This window comes from Thalassophryne amazonica, chromosome 6 (genome assembly GCF_902500255.1).
Source record: "Thalassophryne amazonica chromosome 6, fThaAma1.1, whole genome shotgun sequence".
NCBI classification, from domain to species: Eukaryota; Metazoa; Chordata; class Actinopteri; order Batrachoidiformes; family Batrachoididae; genus Thalassophryne; species Thalassophryne amazonica.
In genome coordinates, this window is record NC_047108.1 from 42,047,533 (window position 1) to 42,064,402 (window position 16,870).

The following is a 16,870-nucleotide window of genomic DNA, read 5'->3' on the forward strand; positions in this document are numbered from 1 at the left end:
GCTGTCATTCTCAGCATCTGTGTGGATGTTAATATCGCCCACTATAATTATCTTATCTGAGCTAAGCACTAAGTCAGACAAAAGGTCCGAAAATTCACAGAGAAACTCACAGTAACGACCAGGTGGACGATAGATAATAACAAATAAAACTGGTTTTTGGGACTTCCAATTTGGATGGACAAGACTAAGAGTCAAGCTTTCAAATGAATTAAAGCTCTGTCTGGGTTTTTGATTAATTAATAAGCTGGAGTGGAAGATTGCTGATAATCCTCCGCCTTGGCCCGTGCTATGAGCGTTCTGGCAGTTAGTGTGACTCGGGGGTGTTGACTCATTTAAACTAACATATTCATCCTGCTGTAACCAGGTTTCTGTAAGGCAGAATAAATCAATATGTTGATCAATTATCATATCATTTACTAACAGGGACTTAGAAGAGAGAGATCTAATGTTTAATAGACCACATTTAACTGTTTTAGTCTGTGGTGCAGTTGAAGGTGCTATATTATTTTTTCTTTTTGAATTTTTATGCTTAAATAGATTTTTGCTGGTTATTGGTGGTCTGGGAGCAGGCACCGTCTCTACGGGGATGGGGTAATGAGGGGATGGCAGGGGGAGAGAAGCTGCAGAGAGGTGTGTAAGACTACAACTCTGCTTCCTGGTCCCAACCCTGGATAGTCATGGTTTGGAGGATTTAAGAAAATTGGCCAGATTTCTAGAAATGAGAGCTGCTCCATCCAAAGTGGGATGGATGCCATCTCCCCTAACAAGACCAGGTTTTCCCCAGAAGCTTTGCCAATTATCTATGAAGCCCACCTCATTTTTTGGACACCACTCAGACAGCCAGCAATTCAGGGAGAACATGCGGCTAAACATGTCATTCCCAGGGCCGATTGGGGAGGGGCCCAGAGAAAACTACAGAGTCCGACATTGTTTTTGCAAAGTTACACACGATTCAATATTAATTTTAGTGACCTCCGATTGGCGTAACCAGGTGTCATTACTGCCGACGTGAATTACAATCTTACTAAATTTACGCTTAGCCTTAGCCAGCAGTTTCAAATTTCCTTCAATGTCGCCTGCTCTGGCCCCCGGAAGACAATTGACTATGGTTGCTGGTGTCGCTAACTTCACATTTCTCAAAACATTCGCCAATAACCATACTTTGTTCCTCTGCGGGTGTGTCGCCAAGTGGGGAAAAACGGTTAGAGATGTGAACGGGTTGGCGGTGTACACGGGGCTTCTGTTTAGGACTACGCTTCCTCCTCACTGTCAACCAGTCGGCCTGCTTTCCCGGCTGCTCGGGATCTGCTGGAGGGGAACTAATGGCGGCTAAGCTACCTTGGTCTGCACCGACTACAGGGGCCTGGCTAGCTGTAGGATTTTCCAAGGTGCGGAGACGAGTCTCCAATTCGCCCAGCCTGGCCTCCAAAGCTACGAATAAGCTACACTTATTACAAGTACCATTACTGCTAAAGGAGGCCGAGGAATAACTAAACATTTCACACCCAGAGCAGAAAAGTGTGGGAGAGACAGGAGAAGCCGCCATGCTAAACCGGCTAAGAGCTAGTAGCTGCGCTAAGTTAGCAGATTGCTAAAAACACACAAAGTGAATAATGTGTAAATAATTTAGAGGCGATCAGCAGAGGGAGTGCTTTAGTTAAGGCACGTGAAGATTACACTGTGAAACAAATCGTTATCTAGTTAACTAGATCAATCTAACTGCGCAGATTAAACAGCTAACAGATACAGCAAAACACCACTGTGCTCCCGAACAGGAAGTGATACAATACTGCAGTGAGAGCCAACCACCAGTAGAGAGGTGGTTGGCTCTCACTGCACTTTGTGAACAACTATGTGAAAAAATAGTCCAACAGCTTAACAACGTTTCTCAACATTCAATTGCAAGGAATTTTAGGGATTCCATCATCTACAGTCCATAATACAATCAGAAGATTCAGAGAATCTGGTGAACTTTCTACACGTAAGCGGCAAGGCCGAAAACCAACATTGAATGCCCGTGACCTTCGATCCCTCACATGGCACTGCATTAAAAACCGACATCATTGTGTAAAGAATCTTACCATGTGGGCTCAGCAACACTTCAGAAAACCATTGTCAGTTAACACAGTTCATTGCTACATCTACAAGTGCAAGTCAAAACTCTACCATGCAAAGTGAAAACCATACATCAACAACATCCAGAAACACTGCCGCCTTCTCTGGGCCCGAGCTCATTTGAAATGGACAGACGCAAAGTGGAAAGGTGTGCTGTGGTCTGATGAGTCCACATTTCACATTGTTTTTGGAAATTATGGACGTCGTGTCCTGCAGACAAAAGAGGAAAAAGACCATTCAGATTGTTACCAGCGCAACGTTCAAATGCCAGCATCTGTGATGGTATGGGGGTGTGTTAGTGTCCATGGCATGGGCAACTTACAAATCTGTGATAGCACCATCAATGCTGAAGGTACATCCAGGCTTTGGAGCAACACATGTTGCCATCCAAGCAACATCTTTTTCAGTGATGTCCCTGCTTATTTCAAGACAATGCCAAATCAAGCAAGAATGGGAAAGAATTCTACCTACAAAGCTGTAGGTGTTTATGCTGTGTCCTCAGTTCCCAAACTCTTATTGAGTGTTGTTAGAAGGAAAGGTGATGTAACACAGTGGTAAACATACCACTGTCCCAACTTTTTTGAAACATGTTGCAGGCATCCATTTCAAAATAAGCAAATATTTGCACAAAAGCAATAAAGTTTATCAGTTTGAACATTAAATATCTTGTGTCTGTGGTGGATTCAATTGAATATAGGTTGAAGAGGATTTGCAAATCATTGTATTCTGTTTTTATTTACATTTTACACAACGTCCCGACTTCATTGGAATTGGGGTTGTATTTGGTGGAATTCCCTTTTAATTGCTTCATTTGAACCAAACCTTTAAAATAGCCTTTCCCTAACTTTGTTAGCATGTTTCTGAAGGCCACGTTGTAACAAACTTTACTGGTTGATAAATTCCCAGGTGAATGAAACAATGCTTTTACAATATAAAATTTTGGAAATGGTCTAAATTACTGACAAAAAAAATTAGGCTTGACTTAGTAAAATGTAAAAGTACAATTAATGACATATTTTAGTAAATCTGTTGGGAAAAGAACCTTTATTTAATGAGTATGTATCATGTGAAGACAGCTGGCGACAATATCTGGGGTAGCAGCTTATCCACTAACTGAAATATCAGGTGATTGGTTTCTGACCACTCCTGTTGGATGCAGATTTGTGATCAAAACAGTTAACTCCAAATGACTCCAAAGGACAATAAAATCAGATGTGGTTGGTGTGGGAAGAACATACGGCTGGTTAGACCTTGGTCAAAGCATACTGATACTACTAAAGTTATAAATACATTTGAAAAAGTGAGACAAGAGCAAGTTCAACAGAAATATGAGGACAACAAATCCATCCATCCATCCATCCATCCATCCATCCATCCATCCATCCATCCATCCATCCATCCATCCATCCATCCATCCATCCATCCATCCATCCATCCATCCATCCATCCATCCATCCATCCATCCATCCATCTTCTATACCTGCTTACTCCAGTTAAGGGGCACAGGGGCCTGCATCCGGAGCACCCGCAGCAAACCCACGCAAACATGAGGAGAACATGCAAACTCCACACAGAAAAGCCACAGGTGGGAAACGAACCCACAACCTTCTTGCTGTTAAGCCACCATGCTGCCACACAGGTTTACAGTGAAAATTTGTTATACTTCATTCTATTATTTGTTCTGAACTTCATGTTGATGCAAATAAACAAAATGTGTATCCTGAGGAGTATTTCATAGCACCTATAGTGCGTATTAAACTGGGATTTTCTGGGTATTCCTTCTGAATTTAGTGATGACATGGTTTCATGAAGGACAGAGATGCATAAACTGCCATGGATAACTGGCTTGATTAATCCTGCTGTCTTTTCTGTTCAGTCAGCAATAAACTTTAATTGCATAATGTGCTTAATTATTAGTTATCTGCACTAAAATACCACATTAACATATTACAATACAATGAAATACTGTACAAACAGCGTAGTACTGCATGTTAAATCTATGCAGTTCTCAAAAATTGAGCAACCACACTGGAAGGAGACAAGTGAGGGAAGCCACCAAGACCTCCTCATGACAGCACTGAAACAATTATAGGCTTCTGAAGATGTTAGTAAAGAAACTTGGAATTTGTCTTTTGCATCCATATTCACAGCTTCATTGGAGTGGAACAACGAGGGATTGTAAAAAAGAAAAAGAGATCAGATCAAGGCTCAGGTTTCCCAAGTGGCTTCTGGCAAACTGCAACTAAAATTTTGCATGTTGTTTTTAAGAAAATCCTCCTCTACACCACTGTGTCATGAAGCTGTATAACTGGTGATGCAACAGACAAAAGTTACACTAGTTGTGCTAATGTACACAGCTGTGTAGGCCGAAGTGCCTATCTGACACAGATTTACCATACAGTACCACACTGATTGTATTTTCAATCCAAAACATATTCATTGACTTGGAAATATTCATGTATCCATCCCCTCACTTGTATCAAGAAAAGTTATAATTAAAATAAACTGCCCTTGTTCCATTTTTTAAAATATGTATGATGAGATAAGAAAACAAACTTTCATCATATCACTTTGTAATGTTGAATTAACTATATCGCCACACAAATTCCACCACTTTTCATAATTAGCCGCTGCACTGTGGGAGCTATAGCAATTTCTTTTTCTGTGTGTGCGTGTGTGTCCCTCTACAGTAACAATTTGTCACCAGCTAGAGGTCCTTCAAGACAGATCTTGTCATAATATAAGATTAATATGCAGATATATTCCATACTGGTCATTATTATCACTTTACCGGGGCGTTGCTGGGCCGGTATCATAGATTTACGTAGATGGTATCTGGCTATACCCGCCTGCTGTGCGTAAACAAATGAGGTCATAGTGCGCGCAGCCCAAGAACTGTACGCAGAGGGGAAAAAAAAACTGTCTGCAGAGGAAAAGATGAAAAGGCGAGAAGTGTGTTTGGTCCCAATATGGATATTCCGGATGATTTTCTCATGGATAGTACGACAATGAACAGCAGCTAAGCAGCCAGCTTGATGAGGATGCACTGCTGAACTTGAACAGCAGCGCGCACCAGCCGACAAGGCAGAAGTTAAGTGAGCCAACTTTTTATGTACGCGTTACGTGTTGTGTATCTCAGTAAAAAGTGATAATAATGCAAATAACATGCTGTTGTCGTGCGGTATGCATTTTTCTGAGTCCCTCCATCCATCCCGTCGCCCAAAATGACAGCTATTCGCCCTCGTCTAAGTCAGGTGAATAGCTGTCATTTTGGGCGACTGGGCATGGACGTCGGGCCTCTGAAAATGCATACCGCCCTCCAAAGCATGTTATTGTATTACTAACATTCTGCAAGCTGGCAGCACCTGCAGCGTGATGACGTTCCCTGACACCAAATATATAGTTTCAGAGATTTTTCTTGACAGTTTACCTGACAAAATGTCTCACTTTTTTCTGTAAATATTACCTCCTTTGCCACAGCTCCTTATTTACTCTTTTTATTATTATTCTTACTTTTTGTGAACTACAAAGGTGCTAATGCACGATAATAGTTGTTTGCAATGAGGGTATATATATATATATATATATATATATACAATGGTGGGCACAGCAAACCAAAAAGTACGCTTCAATAACCGTTAATCCGTTAACTGAAAAGTTAGCTTTTATAAAGCTAAACTGATAACCCCTAAAAAATTTAGCAAAAGTTACAGATAACCGATAACTTTCAGTATTGATTCAGTACACTAGCAGCTACTAACACAACAACGAGCCAGTGTTTCTGTCTCAGATCAGCCTTCTCTCACCAAAACAGACCTGGTCCTAATACACTGCAGCATTGTGAATCAGTATTTCATGCCGTGCAATGGGACTGGTGGCCTGTTCAGTGTATATGCTACCTTTCCGTCCAGTGATCACTGGATAGGCCCAGGTACCAACCTCCTTCCACCCCACCACCTCCCCCTGTGACCCTTAACTGGTTTAAGCAGGTTCAGAAAATGGATGGATGGATTGTGCTTGTACTTAATCTTCATGATGAATGAACTAAGAAACAAATTATTTTCCAGTGCTAACTTTTAAAACAAAGTGTACAACAGCTAAATCCTCCAAATGAAAAGCAACTCCTTGAATGGTATAATTCCATCGTCTTTCCCACACTGTCTTGGTCAGCTAAGGAAAAGACATTGGGCCTCATGTATCGTACGAGGTCTGTCCATAAAGTATCGTACGTTTTTATTTTTTTTTAAACTATATGGATTTGATTCATATGTTTTCACGTCAGACAAGCTTGAACCCTTGTGGCGCATGCGTGAGTTTTTCCACGCCTGTCGGTGACGTCATTCGCCTGTGAGCACGCCTTGGGAAGGAGTGGTCCCGCCCCGTTGTCGGATTTTCATTGTCTGGAAATGGTGGAATGATTTGGGGTTTTTTCCATCATAATTTTTTCAAAGCTGTTAGAGACTGGCACCTGGAAACTATTCGAAAAATTTATCTGGCTTTCAGTGAAAATTTTACGGCTTCACAGAGAATAAGGTCTGTAGTACAGCTTTAAGGACCCTTTAAGGACGCTCAGCGCCGCCGATCCTGAGCTGCACGACACGGCACAAGCCACCGGATCCTGAGCTGATGGCTCTGTGGATTGAGACCGTCACGTGCTCCTTCTCTGGTTATCACAGAGATGGACATCAGCCATTTTCCAGCAGATTTCACTTTTAACAAGAGATTTTGTCATGGAAAGCCGCGCAGAGGCTTCGCGCGTCACGACCGATTCGCTTTGGAAGCGAGACAAAGGAACACCTCCGTTTCGGCGTGTCAGAGGACAAGTTTGGACATGTCTATCTTGGCTTTCAATGCTTACCAGTCCAGTAAGTATCAGTGAAATTGTGGAGAGCTGGACATGTCCAAACTTGACATTTATCAATGTGGTCGTTGGTGTACGCTGCGCTGAAAATAATACAAGGTCGAGAGGTGGTGTAAATTATATACCAAAATGAACCAGCGCTGGAATCCACATAAAAATGTAAATGTATCAACATGTAAACAGAGTGGCCATTATACAATCAATGCATATGTTAAATAATAACAGTTTTCCTGATTATACTACATAATATCAATACAAACTCCCCGCTTTTGCGGGATTGTTGGTCTCGAGCACGATTCGTGGCCACATAGCGCTGACCACAAAGAAAGTGCGCCTCGCCTTTTTCTCCGACTTCGAGCCTCGAGCCAGAGCAGCTCTGAGCTTAACTTTATGTGGTGTGATCGTTTTAAGACAATGAAATTGATAATTACAACGTATGTTTGTCATTCCCTTCGCCCTTGCTGCAATCAGGTTGTGTCGTCTCCATTCGTTTGGTCACAATAAAAAAAATAAATACTTTTAAGAATAAAGAAATCCGAAAAAATTAGGCGGTCTTATTAATTGAGGCGAGCAAATATCCACATCAGAATTATTGACAGTGAAAAGAGAATACAGTGGTCCCTCGCTATAACGCGGTTCATCTTCCGGCGGCACTCGTCGTTTCGCGATTTTCCTTAGTCCAAATTTTGCATGCTTTTTTTTACAGTGTTCTGTGTTCTGCGTGTCTGTTTATAAGAATCTTCTCGCCCAGAAGAAAAAGAGCGCCAACAACTACTCATAAACTGTGTTTGTCACTTGGAAACAGACACCTGCAGCCAGGGTGTGAGTGGAAAAAGGTGCGGCGTCAGGACGCAGAGGCGCAATCTGTGAAATACTGGTCAGTCCACTATTAATAATTTCTTATGTGTCCAACCTCGTACTTTATCGTTAAAATAAATTTGTTAGTTCTAAAGCCATCATAAGTATTTATAGGAAAACGTTCTATTTTTATTCTCAAACAAATGTTTGGGGCCTGAAAACAGTTTGTCTTATTTTTCTACTAAGGTTTGAACTTTGAGAGTGTTTACACACAAGAGAAGAGTGAGAAAATGTTCATGCCTGATTGAGAAAGTGTATAAAGTGGTTTAACAGCTTTAAAACGTCTATAATAATTGTAAAAAATAACGCTGTCTACTTCGTGGACTTCGCTTATTATGGGCTATTTTAGAACGTAACTCCCCGCGATAACGAGGGACCACTGTAACACTTTTTTGATTATACGACAAAACAATTGATACGACGGCCGCTTTTGATGCTCTATTTGGCACGCGTCGTGATTGGTGGAGTTCTTTTCCTTTGCCGTCTTCCTGGCTTCCATGTCGTAAAAATGAAGGGTGTGTCTGAAAGCGAGTCTGAATATGTATGGGGCGGTTTATTAGAATTACGCTTGTTTTCACCCGCCACATTTAGTCAAGGGTCACGTCAGGCGTACGCCGGAAAAGGGCAGGTTCGCACTGCTTGATACATGTCATGGCAACTTTGGTGTACTTCAAATTTACACCGTAAATTTACGCCACAAGTGCGCAACTTTGATACATGAGCCCGTTTGCGTGGAGGCCTAGTTTCACCAACAAATCATACAATTTGGGAGCATAATTTTGAAAGAACATAACTTTTATGCAAAGCGACCAAGATAACTGAAACTTTGGGGAATGATCGGATTTTTCCATCCCATTACCCTGGTTAAAAACTCTTGGTCAGAACCCTGTCTTGTCTCAGTGACATTCATGATTCTGGGTCCTTGACCTTTGAGATTGAGACATTCCTGGGAACAGTTTATAGAGTCATGAGTGTGCTGGACAGAGATGTTTGGTAATGTCTGTATCTTTGCAGGAGAACTACAGTCCATGTCTCTAGGGTTGTGATGCTTACTATATGTTTTGACACTTGGGTGCTTTTCAGTCAACATCCAAACAGTACTGAAAGTTTCTCCAGAGAGAGCTAGTATCAAAGCGATCCCATCATCACCTGAGGATACTGACTGGAGTCAAACTCTCACAACCATGGAGTAGGACTGGAAGCACCATGACCATGAACACAGAGAGTTCTTACTGTTTCGTCTCACAACCTATATGTGAGGCATATGCACTGATGATATTCATCATCATCCCTTCAGTTTCCAACTTCACAGTCATCACCCTGTCAGACACCCCCTTAACTGCCAACAGACTTTTAACATACTCTTCCTTTAAAATGACCCCAACACCATTTCTCTTCCTATCCACACCATGATAAAATGACTTGAACCACCACCTATGCTCCTGGCCTTTCTACCCTTCCACTTGGTCTCTTGCACACACAATATGTCTATCTTTCTCCTCTCCATCATGTCAGCCAACTCTCTCCCTTTACCAGTCATATTACCAACATTCAAAGTTCCAACTCTCACTTCCACCTTTCTAGTTTTCCTCTTCTCCCGCTCTCCTGCTGTCTGTGGACATGTTTTCCTCCTCCTCTTCTTCTTCTTCACCAGCAGTAGCCCAATTTCCACCACCGGCACCCCTTTGGACAACGGCACCAGTGGCAGTCATGTTAACCCGAGCCTCGACCGATCCAGTATGGAAATTTGATTTGTACTCTGCATTTTTGTTTTGGCTTGTTTTATGTCGGATGCTCCTCCTGGCACAACCCTCCTTATTTATCCAGGCTTGGGACCAGCATTTGTAATGTACTGGCTGCACAGCCCACATGTGGCTGAGGTATTTAAAAATATAGAATAAAATGAAATATACAGAAAAGAATGAAGTAATACAATTAAAGTATCCTTTCCCCTCACCCCCCATCAAAGACATTTATGTGTGCACTCTCAAGCTCATACACCCTAATACTGTACATGCATGTACAATTGCACTTAGTCACATCAGCATTTTCGTATGCTTGATAAAACAAAAAGCTTTTTCTCGGTTTTATTTATTACTATATATACTATACTATACTTTGCTTATAAACATACTATATATACTATACTATACTTTGCTTCATGTCCATTAATAACTGTTGCTCTCTAGGTATATTTCATCATTTGTAAATATGATCAACCACGTGGTTGGTTGAAGAAAACTCTGAATGCACTTTTATCCAGATTACTTATACCAGCTTGACCTGGATGCTCGTGAAACATATTAAGCCAACGCAATGATGAGGCCAGGTCAAGTCTTGCTTGTTCTCTTATCCTGGATTTCTTAATCCTGCCTTTGTGAAATGGTCCCCAGGCTGTCAGAGGATTCCCTCATAGTCACGGAGACAACGTGCAAACTCCACAGAGAAAGGCCCCAGCCTGGATCGAACCAAGGTGCTGTGAGGCAGCAGTGCTCACCACTGAATTATCGCACTGTGTGATGTGAACCGCATAACAGCTGCAGCAAACATGTGACTTTTCCCCAAATCATGCATCAGGAACTACATTCAGTCAGTCAACAAATTCTTCTCCTGCAAACATCTAACAAATGCATTATGCATTTTTTGAGGGCTGCAATAATAAAAGAAAGCAGCTTTACTAAAGGCCGGTGTCACTGTTTGCAGTGTATTCAGTGTGGACATTAAACAGGGCATCCTAATCATGGTGCGGAAAACTCAAGGAAGGAAAACAATCAAGAGGAACAGAGAAGACACGCATACTTAAAGCAACACTCGAGCAGCAACATCGAATTTAACAGATGGGCAAGACTCGCCCAGGAGAGGAGAGGAGCACCTGGAGGTCCCTCATTCATCAAGGAGTGGATCAATTTAACAGCCCAGGAGGAAAAACTGGAAAAAGGAGTGAAAAGAAAAAAAAAACCTACCTCCTCAAGTCTCTTCTCACTATTTGATTGAGCTGTAACACACAGCAGCCTACAATCCCAAATCAATGAATGAATGAATGAATGAAAACTGTTTATTTCGAACATTTGATACAACAACAATTACAAGATAGATCAGTAAAGACAACAACAAAAAAGTTCCTACTGTGTACCCAACATGTCCGAAAAGGGGTAGGGTGAACCATCAGCTTATTTATCCCTACCCCTTCTTCCCCACAACCAGTAATACCCTTTGCTACATATACACATAGATTCCTACACACCTAAACCGATATCAGTATATATATATATATATACTGCTCTGGGTGTGAAATGTTTAGTTATTCCTCGGCCTCCTTTAGCAGTAACGGTACTTGTAATAAGTGTAGCTTATTCGTAGCTTTGGAGGCCAGGCTGGGCGAATTGGAGACTCGGCTCCGCACCGTGAAAATTCTACAGCTAGCCAGGCCCCTGTAGTCGGTGCGGACCAAGGTAGCTTAGCCGCTGTTAGTTCCCCCCTGCAGATCCCGAGCAGCCGGGAAAGCAGGCTGACTGGGTGACTGTGAGGAGGAAGCGTAGCCCTAAACAGAAGCCCCATGTACACCGCCAACCCGTTCACATCTCTAACCGTTTTTCCCCCACTCGACGACACACCGCCGAGGATCAAACTCTGGTTATTGGCGACTCTGTTTTGAGAAATGTGAAGTTAGCGACACCAGGCAACCATAGTCAATTGTCTTCCGGGGGCCAGAGCAGGTGACATTGAAGGAAATTTGAAACTGCTGGCTAAGGCTAAGCGTAAATTTGGTAAGATTGTAATTCACGTCGGCAGTAATGACACCCGGTTACGCCAATCGGAGGTCACTAAATTAACATTAAATCGGTGTGTAACTTTGCAAAAACAATGTCGGACTCTGTAGTTTTCTCTGGGCCCCTCCCCAATCAGACCGGGAGTGACATGTTTAGCCGCATGTTCTCCTTGAATTGCTGGCTGTCTGAGTGGTGTCCAAAAAATGAGGTGGGCTTCATAGATAATTGGCAAAGCTTCTGGGGAAAACCTGGTCTTGTTAGGAGGACGGCATCCATCCCACTTTGGATGGAGCAGCTCTCATTTCTAGAAATCTGGCCAATTTTCTAAATCCTCCAAACCGTGACTATCCAGGGTTGGGACCAGGAAGCAGAGTTGTAGTCTTACACACCTCTCTGCAGCTTCTCTCCCCCTGCCATCCCTCATTACCCCATCCCCGTAGAGACGGTGCCTGCTCCCAGACCACCAATAACCAGCAAAAATCAATTTAAGCATAAAAATTCAAAAAGAAAAAAAATATAGCACCTTCAACTGCACCACAGACTAAAACAGTTTAAATTGTGGTCTATTAACATTAGGTCTCTCTCTTCTAAGTCCCTGTTGGTAAATGATATAATAATTGATCAACATATTGATTTCTTCTGCCTAACAGAAACCTGGTGTGTGGAGAAAAGATTATGTTGTTTTGCCCCTGTCTTAAAGTAACCCTAATGATGTACTTGTCTATTACTACACTGATTGCACAACTTGTTTTTGTAGCCACTAACGACTGGGAGTGAAGCATGCTGGGGTCATTCTGAACTGGGAGTGAAGAGCTGGGGTTATTATGTTTTTTGCAAGAGGAAATACCTTTTTGATGGCCTGTTGATTAAGGAATGATGTGTGCCAGAGAGTTTGAGATGGCCACTCACCCTCCCTTGGCGCAACACACTAGAAAAGAGGGGGCAGAGCCATGCTCCGATTAGAGTCTGCTGCGGGTTTCGTACGAACGCCCAGCCGGTTGACAAGCGCACTCTACCGAAAGGTGTTGGCTCTCCACCTTAAAGGCGTCACGGTAAGAGAGAAAGAGATATTTTATGCGCCTGCAACCACTTGTGTTTGATGTAACTGCTTTTGTGGGGAATAAACTATACGCCTGTTTGTTCTAGCAAAATGCAGTCTGTGTGATCATTTCTGGGTGTGCCGATCTGACCGAACCTTGTTTCAAAACACCTGGTTACAGCAGGATGAATATGTTAGTTTAATGAGTCAACACACCCGAGTCACACTAACTGTCAGAATGCTCGTAGCACGGGCCGGGCGGAGGATTGGCAGCAATCTTCCATTCAGCTTATTAATTAATCAAAAACCCAGACAGAGCGTTAATTCATTGAAGCTGTCTCTTAGTCTTGTCCATCCAAATTGGAAGTCCCAAAACCAGTTTTATTGTTATTATCTATCGTCTACCTGGTCGTTACTGTGAGTTTCTCTGTGAATTTTCAGACCTTTTGTCTGACTTAGTGCTTAGCTCAGATAAGCTAATTATAGTGGGCGATTTTCACATCCACACAGATGCTGAGAATGACAGCCTCAACACTGCATTTTATCTATTATTAGACTCTATTGGCTTTGCTCAAAAGTAATGAGTCCACCAACCACTTTAATATATCTTAGATCTTGTTCTGACTTATGGTATGGAAATAGAAAGACTTACAGTATTCCCTGAAAACTCCCTCTGTCTGATCATTTTTTTTAATAAACATTTACATTACTCTGATGGATACCCAGCAGTAGGGGAATAAGTTTCATTACACTAGAAGTCTTCAGAAGCGCTGTAACTAGGTTAAGGATATGATTCATTTCTTTATGTTCTCTAATGCCATATAACAAACACAGTGCAGAGTAGCTACCCTAAACTCTGTAAGGGAGATAGAGTATCTCGTCAATAGTTTTACATCCTCATTGAAGACAACTTTGGATGCTGTAGCTCCTCTGAAAAAGAGAGCTTTAAATCAGAAGTGTCTGACTCCGTGGTATAACTCCACAAACTCGTAGCTTAAAGCAGATAACCCGTAAGTTGGAGAGGAAATGGCGTCTCACTAATTTAGAAGATCTTCACTTAGCCTGGAAAAGAGTCTGTTGCTCTATAAAAAAGCCCTCCGTAAAGCTAGGACATCTTTTCTACTCATCACTAATTGAAGAAAATAAGAACAACCCAGGTTTCTTTTCAGCACTGTAGCCAGGCTGACAAAGAGTCAGAGCTCTATTGAGCTGAGTATTCCATTAACTTAACTAGTAATGACTTCATGACTTTCTTTGCTAACAAAATTTTAACTATTAGAGAAAAAATTACTCATAACCATCCCAAAGACGTATCGTTATCTTTGGCTGCTTTCAGTGATGCCGGTATTTGGTTAGGACTCTTTCTCTCCGATTGTTCTGTCTGAGTTATTTCATAGTTACTTCATCCAAACCATCAACATGTTTATTAGACCCCATTCCTACCAGGCTGCTCAAGGAAGCCCTACCATTATTAATGCTTCGATCTTAAATATGATCAATCTATCTTTGTTAGTTGGCTATGTACCACAGGCTTTTAAGGTGGCAGTAATTAAACCATACTTAAAAAAGCCATCACTTGACCCAGCTATCTTAGCTAATTATAGGCCAATCTCCAACCTTCCTTTTCTCCTCAAAAATTCTTGAAAGGGTAGTTGTAAAACAGCTAACTGATCATCTGCAGAGGAATGGTCTATTTGAAGAGTTTCAGTCAGGTTTTTAGAATTCATCATAGTACAGAAACAGCATTAGTGAAGGTTACAAATGATCTTCTTATGGCCTCGGACAGTGGACTCATCTCTGTGCTTGTTCTGTTAGACCTCAGTGTGCTTTTTGATACTGTTGACCATAAAATTTTATTACAGAGATTAGAGCATGCCATAGGTATTAAAGGCACTGCGCTGCGGTGGTTTGAATCATATTTTGTCTAATAGATTACAATTTGTTCATGTAAATGGGGAATCTTCTTCACAGACTAAAGTTAATTATGGAGTTCCACAAGGTTCTGTGCTAGGACCAATTTTATTCACTTTATATCTGCTTCCCTTAGGCAGTATTATTAGACGTTATTGCTTAAATTTTCATGTTACGCAGATGATTACCCAGCTTTATCTATCCATGACGCCAGAGGACACACACAATTAGCTAAACTGCAGGATTGTCTTACAGACATAAAGACATGGATGACCTCTAATTTCCTGCTTTTTAAACTCAGATAAAACTGAAGTTATTGTACTTGGCCCCACAAATCTTAGAAACATGGTGTCTAACCAGATCCTTACTCTGGATGGCATTACCCTGACCTCTAGTAATACTGTGAGAAATCTTGGAGTCATTTTGATCAGGATATGTCATTCAAAGCGCATATTAAACAAATAGTAGGACTGCTTTTTTGCATTTACGCAATATCTCTAAAATCAGAAAGGTCTTGTCTCAGAGTGATGCTGAAAAACTATTTCATGCATTTATTTCCTCTAGGCTGGACTATTGTAATTCATTATTATCAGGTTGTCCTAAAAGTTCCATAAAAAGCCTTCAGTTAATTCAAAATGCTGCAGCTAGAGTACTGACGGGGACTAGAAGGAGAGAGCATATCTCACCCATATTGGCCTCTCTTCATTGGCTTCCTGTTAATTCTAGAATAGAATTTAAATTCTTCTTCTTACTTATAAGGTTTTGAATAATCAGGTCCCATCTTATCTTAGGGACCTCGTAGTACCATATCACCCCAATAGAGCGCTTCGCTCTCAGATGCAGGCTTACTTGTAGTTCCTAGGGTTTGTAAGAGTAGAATGGGAGGCAGAGCCTTCAGCTTTCAGGTCCTCTCCTGTGGAACCAGCTCCCAATTCAGATCAGGGAGACAGACACCCTCTCTACTTTTAAGATTAGGCTTAAAACTTTCCTTTTTGCTAAAGCTTATAGTTAGGGCTGGATCAGGTGACCCTGAACCATCCCTTAGTTATGCTGCTATAGACGTAGACTGCTGGGGGGTTCCCATGATGCACTGTTTCGTTCTCTTTTTGCTCTGTATGCACCACTCTGCATTTAATCATTAGTGATCGATCTCTGCTCCCCCCACAGCATGTCTTTTTCCTGGTTCTCTCCCTCAGCCCAACCAGTCCCAGCAGAAGACTGCCCCTACCTGAGCCTGGTTCTGTGGAGGTTTCTTCCTGTTAAAAGGGAGTTTTTCCTTCCACTGTAGCCAAGTGCTTGCTCACAGGGGTCGTTTTGACCGTTTTGATTAATTAATAAGTGGAATGGAAGATTGCTGCTAATCCTCCGCCCCGGCCCGTGCTACGAGCATTCTGACAGTTAGTGTGACTCGGGGGTGTTGACTCATTAAACTAAATATTCATCCTGCTGTAACCAGGTTTCTGTAAGGAAGAGTAAATCAATATGTTGATCAATTATTATATCATTTACCAACAGGGTTAGAAGAGAGAGACCTAATGTTTAATAGACCACATTTAACTGTTTAGTCTGTGGTGCAGTTGAAGGTGCTATATTATTTTTTCTTTTTGAATTTTTATGCTTAAATAGATTTTACTGGTTATTGGTGGTCTGGGAGCAGGCACCGTCTCTACGGGGATGGGGTAATGAGGGGATGGCAGGGGGAGAGAAGCTGCAGAGAGGTGTGTAAGACTAAACTCTGCTTCTGGTCCCAACCCTGGATAGTCACGGTTTGGAGGATTTAAGAAAATGGCCAGATTTCTAGAAATGAGAGCTGCTCCATCCAAAGTGGGATGGATGCCGTCTCTCCTAACAAGACCAGGTTTTCCCCAGAAGCTTTGCCAATTAGCTACATCCATCTTGCATTTAAAGGACATGTCGCACATTATTTAATGTCCCAGTTAGCAACACAAACATCAAAGTATTTATGATTGTAAGTCTCTCTGCACACATGCTCTAATATTAGTGGGTGTTGATGTATATATTTGCTAATTATTCCTCTCATTCTGAGCGTTAACAGGTGCATTTCTGGAAAACATCATAGTGGGCAATTCTATGCATTTCTCGGCATTTTTGGTGTGTGACCTACATTTTAGTAAAAGCAGACACAACTTGATGACAGACAGAGTGGTACATCCAATAACAAAGCTTCTGAGCTTTCATTCAAAAGTGATGGCCGGATTTACAGAGGATATACAGACAGAATATGACACACTTCACCCCGAAACTTTTAACTTTTTCAGAGTCTGTCAGATTTTGGAACCGAACATGGGTGGTACT

The 16,870-nt window shown here is 41.7% G+C and overlaps 1 protein-coding gene across 4 annotated transcripts in view; it reads right to left on the reverse strand.

The window, feature by feature from the left end:
- atp2b3b (ATPase plasma membrane Ca2+ transporting 3b) overlaps positions 1-16,870 on the reverse strand; it is a 347,919-nt gene that overhangs the window by 71,917 nt on the left and 259,132 nt on the right. The window lies entirely within an intron of this gene.